Below are 12,559 nucleotides of genomic sequence, written 5' to 3' on the forward strand. Positions count from 1 at the left end.
ACAGGAGATCCCTAAAGGTGGCCGCCGGAGATCCACTACACAGCGGAGGCAGAGTAGCGCCTCTTATTCCAGACCTAATAAAGAAGGAGGCCACCACCGTGATATATCCCTGCCGGCTGGAAAGGAGTTGCTGTCTCTGAGGAAGGGCCTGACCGCCTTGGTCAGTCATATCTGGTCCTGGACGGTGTGGGGTCTATGACACAATTCTCGGGCTGAACAGATCGGCACCATGAGACCTAAAGGAAACTCAACCACACAGACCAACAAGTTGGACAAATATGCAGTCCCTCTGGGACAGGGCCAAGTGGGGAGAGTGACCGAAGACCAAGCAGGCCAGAAAGAGCCGTCTTTAACTCCCATTATGGCGGCGATACAAACATTGGGCACTACCCTGGAGACAAAAATGGACAAAATCTCAATAGAAGAGAACCTTCTTAGAACTGATCTTGGCAAGACCACAGACAAGGCCAAAGCAAATGAGTCTGCCATACGGGAGCTTCAGACCTCTGCGAAAACGATGGAGAAGCGGGTGAGCGACCTGGTACACCAGCACTGGCAAATGGCCCTTAAGCTTGAGGACCAGGAAAATAGGGCCCGCAGAAGTAACATCCACGTGGTGGGAGTGCCGGAAGGAACAGAGGGGCCCAGCGTGGAACTTTTTCTGGAGGACCTCATCCTCACCCACCTGAAGCCTAAGCGACTCTCTAACATCTTCACGGTGGAACGCGCTCACCGTGCACCGGTCCCAAAACCCAAGCCGGGAGCGCCCCCTAGGACAATAATTGCAAAAATCCTGAACTTTAGGGATAGGGAAGCTATCCTCCAAGCGGCTAGACAGATGGGAGACTTGCATATGAGAACGCCACGATCCGCTTCTTTCCGGACTTCACGCTTCAAGTCCAGCGGGAAAGGCGCTCCTTTGTGGGCGTGAAGGCAGCATTTCGAGACAGGGGACTTGAATATATGATGTTCTTCCCGGCCAAACTGAAAGTCATCGCGGGGGGCAAGTCCCTGTTTTTCACAACGCCGTCAGAGGTGCAGGACTGGCTGGAGAGGGAGTCGTCGCAGACGCGGACAGAGGGCGAAACCTGGAGAGACAATCACGCTGCCTCACCGGGATCCACAGCCGGGAGGTCGGAGATCGATGCCCAGAGCCAGCGCTCCTGGCGGTCGAGGTCAGCCAGCTCCAAATGGGGGTCCCTCTGAGACTCGGAAGGTCACTAGTGGAAGAAGATGCGAACGTGGCCCTGGTGAACTGTAAAGTATAAAGTACTGCAATACCGAGGCAATGGGCTGCTCTTAAAGCAGCAACAGTAGTCCCTGTACTCTGATCAACACCATGACCTCTACCCTGCTGTTGAAATCCATTATCACCTTTCATAACAGGAACTCCCTGCTGATACTCTCCCAGCATGGGACCAGCATTCCCAAGACACTGCTGATTTTTCTGATCAATTACGACACCATGACCTCTACCCTGCTGTTAAAATCCATTATCACCTTTCATAACCAGCATTCCCAAGAAGCTGCTGATTTTGACCTCACTTTGCAGCTTTAATTTGTGCGATCATCAACTTCTCTTTCAATTTCTTGTGTTTCATTTTCAGTTCATCACTGCAATACTTGGCATATCTCAATAGTTCGTCAGTTGCTTTGCTCTGCCAACAAATCAAATGCCGCTGGATCATCGAACTAACCTCAGATTTTAATCCATACACAAATCTGTACACAAAATGTCCCATGTCTTATGTCTCAATAGTCTCTTTCCCACTAAACTGCTTAAATGCCTGCAACGGTTTCTCATAATAAGCATGTATTGATTCTTTGGACTCTTTGTTATGTGAATCTTGATCCAGTCAATGGGCCCAATTCACAGAACTAACTTAAGACAAAATCCTAAACTTACTACCATTTTCGTATTCACAGAAGGCACTTACTCATTTTGGTATTCACAGAAAACACTTACTCTTTTCGGTATTCACAGAAGTTAGGAGTCCTAACTTTACGACTCCTAAATGCCTTCTGTGAATACCGAAAGTCTTAAAATTAGGATTTTTCTCAGTTTAGTAGTAGTAAAGTTAGGACTCCTAACTTTAGGACTCCTAAATGCCTTCTGTGAATACCGAAAGTCTTAAAATTAGGATTTTTCTCAGTTTAGTAGTAGTAAAGTTAGGACTCCTAACTTTCGGACTCCTAAATGCCTTCTGTGAATACCGAAAGTCTTAAAATTAGGATTTTTCTCAATTTAGTAGTAGTAAAGTTAGGACTCCTAACTTTCGGACTCCTAAATCCCTTCTGCGAATACCGAAAGTCTTAAAATTAGGATTTTTCTCAGTTTAGTAGTAGTAAAGTTGGTAGAAATCCTAATTTTAAGACTTTCGGTATTAACAGAAGGCATTTAGGAGTCTGAAAGTTAGGAGTCCTAACTTTACTACTACTAAATTGAGAAAAATCCTATTTTTAAGACTTTTGGTATTCACAGAAGGCATTTAGGAGTTCTAAAGTTAGGAGTCCTAACTTTACTACTACTAAATTGAGAGAAATCCTAACTTTAAGACTTTCGGTATTCACAGAAGACATTTAGGAGTCCTAAAGTTAGGACTCCTAACTTCTGTGAATACCGAAATGAGTAAGTGCCTTCTGTGAATACCAAAATGAGTAAGTGCCTTCTGTGAATACCAAAATGGTAGTAAGTTTAGGATTTTGTCTTAAGTTAGTTCTGTGAATCGGGTCCAATCTCTTTGGGAGACATTTCCCAAAAATGTAATCACCTGATGAAACTTTTTTATTACCTCTAGTGACAGATCATTTGACATAAGACCTCTCGTCGGATCCTTCTCTGGGCAAACCACATCTACTTTGCATTCAGCCCACAAGTCACCTGGGAGAAAAATTTCAAGTAAAGTTTTCAAATCAATCCACAGTACTTTTTATATCTTTACAAATTGATCAACATGTCTGTACCATTCCCCTGGGTTTTCCCTCAATTTTGGAAAATCTTTTGTAAATGACGCAAGATCAGTCCTGCTCCAAGGTATGTGAACATAGCCTCCACCGGGCACTTCTCTCATAGGAAGCACTCGTCCGTATATCCTCTTCGTCCTTCTGTGTTCCAGGTGCAGGCAGTTCTAATTTAACTTTCTTCGGTTCCTTTTTCTTTGCCCACCTACCTTCTCATCTATCCAGTTCACTCCATTCTTGAACATAGGCAATTAATTCTTTGATCTATATTTTAATTTGTGACAGTCTCATGTTTGCAAGATCCCTGTCATTAAAGCTTAAATGGTAACTTCTTCATCAAGCTTTGGATTTCTGTAGGTCAATTTAATAATTTTAAACCAATTCAGACAATCTTTCATGAGCTTGTCCTGCACGTCTAGTAATGTCTTGTCACATCAACAATAATTCATCATCCCGATAGGAGTTTAACTGGGACATGTCAAGATTTCCCAGCATCATTTTGTCTAATTCTAGTTTAAGTTTAGCCACACCTAGCATCTTTTCCCTGTCTGGAGTTTAAATAGTCCTTCCACTTGTTCCCGTCTTCCCACTACCATTCGGGGTATCTATACCTTTAAACCGGTCATCAAGTTCTGGGGCAGTTAGACTAAGTTGTTCTGCTGGGGTATTAAGAATTCTCTCTCGCCTAAAGGAACCACTATTTGGTTTAGGTGGTGAGTTCAAAAGAGCCATGTCAGTATTTGGCATTCCCATAGGTATTTCTATCCTAGGGGTACTATACTTAACATTTGGAAACTCATTTGTTCTAGTCATGGAAAAGGGTGTTGGTCAGTGGGAAAGCCTCCTAGTTGGGTCAAACCCGGTATGATTTAACGCAGGGTCTGTACTCATGGCACATGGTGTATTCCCTTGTGTCAGAACCATAGGACTTTGAGGAATAGGTCTTACTGTCGAGTGCACTAGGTTACTAGCTGAAGTACTCATTCCAATAGGACCAGGCAAAGGAAACTTAGAATTTAATTTCAATACAGGTTTATACAGAGGAACTACAGGACCCATTGTAACAGGAACAGTCAATGCATCTGGAACATTCAGAGCAAGTGAATTTGAAGGGGCTGTCATTCCCGAACCCTCTCTCATTGAGGTAGAATTTATATTTACTGGTGCCATAGGCACATCAAACGTCACTCTAATAGGTACATTATTCGCTCTTCCAGTTTGGGTCACATTCTATCAAGGTCGACAGTTTAACAATTGTTTGGTTATAAAATCCTGGTTTGACTTGCTATCTCTGTCCTCAGCTATGTTCTCTGTGCCATCTGTCTCTTTCTTCTTTTTCTTATCCTTGAATTGTCCTTTCCCCTCTTCCTCACTCATTAGTGCAGAGCATAGTTCAGCACCCTCAATCATGTCAGTTCTCCGTGATTTCTTATTCTGCATCCCATCTAACATCTCCACAAGTGTGTACGGCTTTCTTGACGCTCCCTTGCAATCTCTCACTTTGCCTAGGAGGGAGCTGTATGTTCCCACACATTAGGGGCCAGATGTAGGTAATTTTTATTTACCGACCTCTTAAATACCGAGTCATACCGACTCGGTATTTAAGAGGTCGGAAAATAAAAATACCGAGATGTAGGTAATTGCAGATGTGCAATTACCGAATCGGAAACAGTCGGTAATTTCCGATGTGGTAAATACCGACCAGTCAATGCCCATGCATTCCTATGGGCTTTGAAGCCCATAGGATTGATTGGGCATATACCGGTCGGTATTTACCACATCGGAAAATACCGACTGTCACAAGGGTGCAGGGAGTGTCCCTTTGACACCCTCTGGCACCCCCAAAAGAGGCTCGGGTGCCATGTGGCAGGCATACCTGCCCTAAGGGCAGGTCTGCCTGTCATATGACATAGGTGTGCATGCACACATGTGCATGCACACCAGAAACGGTATTTTACCATCAAGTAGTATTTGATGGTAAAATACCGATGTTGTACTGCTTGTGGGACTCAGAAGAGTCCCACCTACATACCAATTGTCCGGAATCAGTAATGATACCGACTCGGTATTTTACATACTCGGTAAATTTACCTACCGGTAAATTTACCGAGTCTGTAAATTACAGGGACCTACATGTCAAATTGCTTTTACCGGGTGGTAACGGCCGAATTCGGCCGTTACCACCCGGTAAAAGCCTACCTACATCTGGCCCTAAGTGCTTTGTATTGTGCAGGTCTAGGAGGCATTTTCATGCCATACAATGTCCTCCTTAAATACTCAATGATTCTCAAATTAAATGTGCTGTAATGAGGAAATGTCAAAGGAACATCTTTCTCAATGATCTTCTGCCATTGTTCAATACAAGTGTGAAGACCCATGTCTTTTGCCATAGTATGACCCGACGTACCTTTTCTAACAGGTGCAGTCACATCTCCCCTCATTAAACTTTGTAGGGCTTTGAAGATTTTCATTTTCGACCAGAAATATGTAAAATTCACAAATGAGTTTTTGTTTAAACCTGAAAATTCTCTGTTCGGCGATCACAACCAATACCAACCCGCCGCTCTATGACCTATCCAACCAATACCAGCGCTGCTCTACACCAACCGACCAATATCAGTGGGACACACCGTTATGTCAATCTCACTCCTTGCAGCAACTCACCCTCCTTTACAATTTTCCACAAGCGCATTCTGTCAATAATTTACACACAAAGCAAATGCAAACAATTTTAACAACTAACTTTGTCTGCTCCTCTAATTCAATTAAAGATTATTCATACACACAAGAACCTGGTCCGGAGCAACACTGCCCAGCGTACTCTTACAGTCACTTCAAATGAAACCTCGACCAGCTGGTTCTCACTTGGATTGATACAGGTCTTATCTATTTACTGAGATCAACTAAACCAACCACACCTCACAATCATACAAAGATAAAGGGGCATATTATCAAGGGGGTTTATCTCCACTTTTTTGGCTTTAAAAGCCAAGAAAGCGGAGATAAAATGATCTCCCTATTACCTAGCTGTCGCTAACACCAGTTAGCGACAGCTAGTAGGAGATAGCGACCATCTTGGGCCCCACTTTGCATGTCAGTGATATTTATCACTAATGACATGCAAAGTGGGCATGCCAAGATGTTAGCGACTGGAAACAGTCGCTAACATCGCTAACTCCTATTACCAACTTTTGGAGATATTCGCGCTAAGCGCGAATATCTCCAAAAGCTAACACCTGCCCTGAGCAGTTCTTAGCCATGTTATCCAATGGGAGGTGGATAATATGGCTAAGAGCATTAGCTCGGTAATGCATGAATATCGCGGACTTTTCAGCGATATTCATGCATTGCGGCCGTTTTTTATCGCATTTGCGATAAACCTTGGTAATACCAAGCTTTATCTGCGATAAAAATCACCGCAGCTCAGCGGTAAAATTTTGCCTCTAACCAAGCAATAGCGATAATTATCGCTATTGCTTGGTAATATGCCCCACAGTCCCTATCTCAAAAATGCTGTTGACGACGTCTCACGACCAGCGCTACAACATAGCAGACAACTACACAAAGTGCCTTCTACACTGATAACTTATTACCATGCATCCTGGGATTTTTGGCCACAACGGACCTAAAAACCACTTCAACTTCTCTGCATTAAGGGACACATTCACAAAATAACTTAAAACATCTCAGCAGAACACCACACAATCACTGCAAAATTCCACAAACTAAGTGTAAGCAATTGCAACCCACAACCCTATTAACACTCACACCAAGCCGCTACAACTTGTTGCCGAACCGCTGGAACGCCATCAATCCTTTGAGCAAACTTTGGTCTTTAGGGCTTTAGACTGGGCTTTGGCAGTTTCTGAATGGGATACCTTAGCTTTCTCACTTCCGTAAATACCCATCAGATGGGCTTCCAAGTTGATCTGGTGTTCTGGGACTTTTCCTCCAACTATTTTTTTCTTCACCGTCTGAGAGATGATGGTAGTTAACATTATGTTTATCAAATTCAAATAACAGTGTAACCAATTGGCTACACAATAAGGACCAGGAATCATTGCCTATAGTTAAGAAGGTGTATTACAAATTAGCAGTCAAGTTAACCTACACAAATCCCAACACCATGCTGTAAAGGTACAGATAAACAAAGGGAAACTCAACCTCCTAAAGAAGTTTAAGCGTATCAGTATAAGACAAACAAGTATTTTCGTTACAGTGGTACAGAAGATCATTAACAAGATTTGGTGCTCAGATAAGAGTTTTTGGTTCTCTCTTCTATACATGAATAAATCTAAGATTTGTCTAAGTTTGAGTCCAAACTAAGAGGATGGTTTAATAATCTAAAGAGATCTAAAAATTTAGGGAAATGCAGAAAAATAGGAAAAATGCTGGAATTTGTCAGCATCTCAGAAGCTTGGTCAAGAGTCTTCTTGGGACAGGAGAAGAAGTGTTAGCCTAATCCTCCCTCAGCAAAGAATCAAAGGGGAACCATAGTGTTCTAAACCTCTCAAAGTCCAAAGGGACTATTTCTGACGCGTAATAACTAGATATGAACACAAAAATCTTTTAAGCACCACCCCTCTGTTCGCATCATCAAGGGTTCCATTGTCACTTAATGCTAAAAGAGCGGAGCTCAGTTCCCTACTGGAGAGAATGAGATGCTTAAATTACAAGTCACATTCTGCCCGCATGCAGACTGCAGCGGACTGCTCATCCATCAAGACGACACCCGGTTGCCCATCACAGAAATCCGCTCTCGAGCCCCACCTTGGTGTACCCTCAAACCGAGATAATCCATGAATTCTGTAGAGATACAGCAGCATCTAACCACGGTCCGGCTCCCCCGCCTCACTCCTGAGCAACGGCTGGAGCTGGATGAGCCGATAACATCAGAGGAAATACTTGCCAGTATCCGCACTCTAGCTACGGGGAAAACTTCTGGCCAAGATGGGCTACCAACTGAATTCCATAAGGCCTACGCCACACTCTTAGTGCTGCAGTTGAAATCAGTATACTACGTCGCGCTCTCAGACTCCTGCCCCTCGTCTCGCAGCGAGAGGAGCTCCTGATCTCTCTCTCCAAGCCTGATACAGATAAAACAGAACTGGGGTTGTATAGACTGCTAGAAATGCTCAACACCGACTACAAAATATTAGCCAGCATTATTGCATGAAGACAACCTCCCTTGGCCCCATCTCTTGTCCATCCTGATCAAAATGGCTTTGTGCCAGCCCATAACACTTCTCTCAGTATACAGTGGTGCTTCTGACTCCAAAAGTACATACTTCAGATCTGGCCTCGAATGGGCTGCCTGATCCTTGATGTGGAAAAAGCCTTTGACTTGCTGGAATGGCCCTACCTATTCTCGGTTCTCAGCCACGGGTTTGTGGAACGTTTTCTGCAGCTCAATGAGTTATTATATAGGAGCCCCCTCATGAGAGTCCGTAGCGGTCAACTAATATCTGAGCCCGTAACCATTGGCAGGGGTACCAGACAGGGCTGTCTGCTATTGCCTTTGCTATTTTCATTGGCGATGGAATCCCTAGCAGCAGAACTGCGAGGTAATGGAGAGGATTGGGGAATTCGATTTGGAGATGGTTTACGTGGATGACCTGTTATTATATTTGAAGGACGTCCACAATTTGCCCAGTGCGGCTGCAGAGATCTTATAGCGATTCGCTCGGCTGTTGGGGTGAATTGGAGGAAGTCCTGCCTATATCCATTTAGCACACAAACGCAGGACCCGGGACACATGGTCAACGAGGCACCAATACAATGGCAATGAACATCCTTCCAGTATTTAGGTATCCGCATCTACCACTCTGCCAATGATAGTTTAGATGGCAATCTTACCAGAGCAATAACATCCATCAGGTCTCAAATGAGAGCCTGGAAAACATTACCGTTGCCAGTTATGGGCCGAATTGCTCTGTTAAAATGCTAGTACTGCCTAGGATGTTATATTACTTTACCAACTTACCGTTATACATCCGAGCCAAAACATTTGGTAATGAACAGTGGACCAGAGACTTCATTTGAAACAGAGAGCGACACAGGGTGGCGCGACGTAAACTGTATGCACAGGAAGAGCAGGGTGAGTTAGCAGTTCCTAACTTGGAGCTATATTACTTAGCCGCACAATTACAATGTGTATCAAAATGTCTGTCGGACTGCTGCTAGATGACTCGGCTACGCTGCTACCGGCATGTACACCAGCCAACATACTTCATCTATTCCATCCCATGGTCAAAGCCCCCATACCACAGCTCAGACTGCTGGCTCTGGCCCATTTCTGCTACAAGCGCAGTCTGTATCTCACCCTGGAGATGACCCTGTATGCTCCGGTGCTGCCCCTACTTGGCACACCATGGGTAGGGTGGTCACAACGGGAGCAGATCTCATACCCTGGCACCTGGCAGGGATACAGACGCTAGGGGATTTGTTCGAGGACAGAGCACTACTGAGTTACAAGGGGTTATCCCGGGGTTCAGACATCCCCCCGGGTCAGTACCTGCTGTACAACTCACTAATAACCTCGATGTCGTGAGCCTGGGGAGACCTGGACACAGAGCCCCAGCCTCACTTAGTTGTACAATATCTGCATGTGATGGGGCTGGCAGCAACATAATACACTGGTTAACTGCAGCACTTCTAGCACATTCAAGAGACCCGCTCACCTCCCTGTGTGGCAAACTTTATGTTTTTACTTTTTAAACATGTGCAGAGGATTTGTATATATAGTAGAGTGGTCTGCTGGCCACACACATGGGGATTTGTTGGTTCTTCCCTACCTTATGCACCGTGCCAGATTACCTGTCATAACTGATTTGTACCGGTGATAGACATTAAAGTGCCATTTTGCCTATTGCTGACCACTGACTGTATACCTAATGTATACTGGGACTGTTCCCTAGATCCAAGAAGCACAAAGTAACTTCCAGTTTTCTGGACCTGGGGCTAATCACAGTCAAGCCACTAATCACTCAGAGGTAGAAACACCAACTTCCTCCTCATTACAAGGTCTGGAAACAATCTCTCCTAGTGTGTGCACAAGCGGAAAGCATAGCGCTAAATAGCGAAGACACGCAGGGGCTAAGGAAATATCCCATTGCGAAACACTGGGATTCCATGCTAGGGACCTTACAGCTCACTACACACCCGGTGGTAGGTGATACTCCAGCTGGGGAAACGGTGCAGGAGTAGGGATGGGTGCACTCAGGTCCCGTGCCAGCAATTGCTCTCTATGTGGGCGGTTGGAGGGATGCCTCCTGTGGGGTAGCTGAAGCGCTGTGGGGAGTCGCTGCTGTTAGGGACTGAGAATAGACAAGCCAACTCTATATGTTAATGTTTGAATTGTTAAGCATTAAAATCTCTGGCTTGCAACTGTACTGGTGTTATTGCGCTGGGCCAAGCTGTTTCAACTGCAGACTTTCAGACTGCAAATTTTCATAAAGGAACCAACCAGGGGTTCGAAAGCTTGACATGTATTACAGAAGTCTTTATTTAGACACATGCCCTTCTGAGAAATAACTTGATGTATATTCTTGTATGATGTTTTAACATTGTTTATTATCATTAGCTGAACTGTTACTTTTGCATACCCTTCAATGTATGTAAGCATAATCACTTAATGCAAATAAAGACATCTAAAAAAATAATCAACGTTCCAGTGTCCTTTTACATTGTCACATTGTAAGCTCCAGCATTTACTAAATGTCCTACACTGAACATAAAAACAACATCATCCTTGGTCACCTAAACCACGTAGCAACAGTGCTGAATAAGACCCTTCAGTAACGCTCAGGCTCTCCATGTTTTTAGTCAAGCAGTGGTGGCTGGTGACACTTGAAAGTGGTGGGGTGTAAAATAATTGTCACACTGCACTGTGGCGAGCGAGCGTAGCGAGTGAGCCTGAACAACCTATGGGGGGTTTGGGGAGGTTCTCCCCCTGAGAAAATGTTGAAAAAAATGGACAAATGGCGCCTTTTCAAGCTAATTTGGGAAATTAAAATAATAATAATACATTTAAATGATCTAACACATGAAGTCAAGCTGGAATAAAGTAATTAGAAGTAGCAATGAAAAGTAGACCTTAAAACATGTAAAATTGAACATGTGGCCATACCTCTACATCTACTATTCCGTGACTTATTTAAACAAATTCATTAATTACATGTTATCACTTTTGTGCATACAGTTCAGAACCCAATTAACCCATCACGAACAGCTTAGAAAAACTATCCTATCCCTGATGTTCCTAACTAATGGGCATAGCAACCATGCAAGATTGATAAGTCCTGGAGCTCAGAGCCTGAATCTTACAGTAAAGCTTGTCACTGTAATTCAAAACAAATACTAAAAATCAGTGTTTAAGTAGGATGAAAAGGTATCACAAATACACAATTTTGCTCTGACGCCAGTTTCTTGTCAAGCTCCACAGTAAAGATCATGTCAGGGATCACGCCTGATGTGTCTCAGTGTCGCTGAGGTCTTTTTTAGCTGATAGACACATTGGCGATGCACGCAGCACCGGGGCACCAGCTTTGGTTGTGAAGTTTTTGGTGGAGTGTGAGGTATACTTTCTGTGCTGCGTACTTAAAAATGTAGCAGCAGATATTATCGTAGCCTTGACAGAATGTCATAGTGCTCAGAGAGGGAGTAATTATCCTACAGTAAATAGATCCAAGTGGGAATCTGTTGTACTAACCATATTTTTTTTCACTTCACCCACAAGGCTGTGGGTGCAACGTTCAGAAAAACATGGCCTTTTAACAGGTTTGGGTGGTCCACCCAATAAATGCAATATCATCCCTAACTGCTGTATAGGATCTCAAAGTATTTCAGCATGTCTGAAGTTCTTTGCGTTTTTCAACATCATTGGCATTCAAGGCTGGGACTGCTGCTCAAACCCAAACCTGAACTTAACAAATGACTTGCTAGTACTCACCACATAAGAGTTTTCAATCATAAGGCTATTCAATGGGGACTTTAACATATTAAATGAATAAACAATATCAATGCTGTGTTGACCACTGTCCTTTATTTGACACTAACTCTTTACAGTGTTTAAACAGAAGCTTAGCACTGATTGAGCAATACTCTGGTGAGTAGACGTTTATTACTTTTTAATGTTTACTCAGATATTCGATCTTACCTACAAAACAAGCACAGGCCATGTTATATGCGAAAAGCGTGCACTCCCATCGCATTTCTTAATCATGGGTACAAAGTTTTGTGACAAGAACATTATCCTAGCATCAGTTGAATTACTTATTACCTCCCACCTACGTTCTTTTAAAATCACATGTGTCTTAATTGAATTCAGACATTGAATATTACTGTTTACGGGTGAGTGATGTGGGCACGATTTGCAGGGGTACAGTTTCAATCAGATATTAAGCCCAACTTCTGAATTGTACGAGCATAATGCTCGCAGTTGGCCTGTCGTCTCCTCAAAATTGGCCAGCTCCAGGAAAGAGCGAGAGCGCTCTGTCCAGCGCTTTGAAGAAAGTGTTGCCAACCCTTTTCAGAGGCGCTACCGAAATGGACCGCCCAGACACACAACTACACACAAAAGCAAAACACAGAACTTTAA

The sequence above is a fragment of the Lissotriton helveticus genome, chromosome 4_1 (assembly GCF_964261635.1).
Source record: "Lissotriton helveticus chromosome 4_1, aLisHel1.1, whole genome shotgun sequence".
Classification (NCBI taxonomy): Eukaryota; Metazoa; Chordata; class Amphibia; order Caudata; family Salamandridae; genus Lissotriton; species Lissotriton helveticus.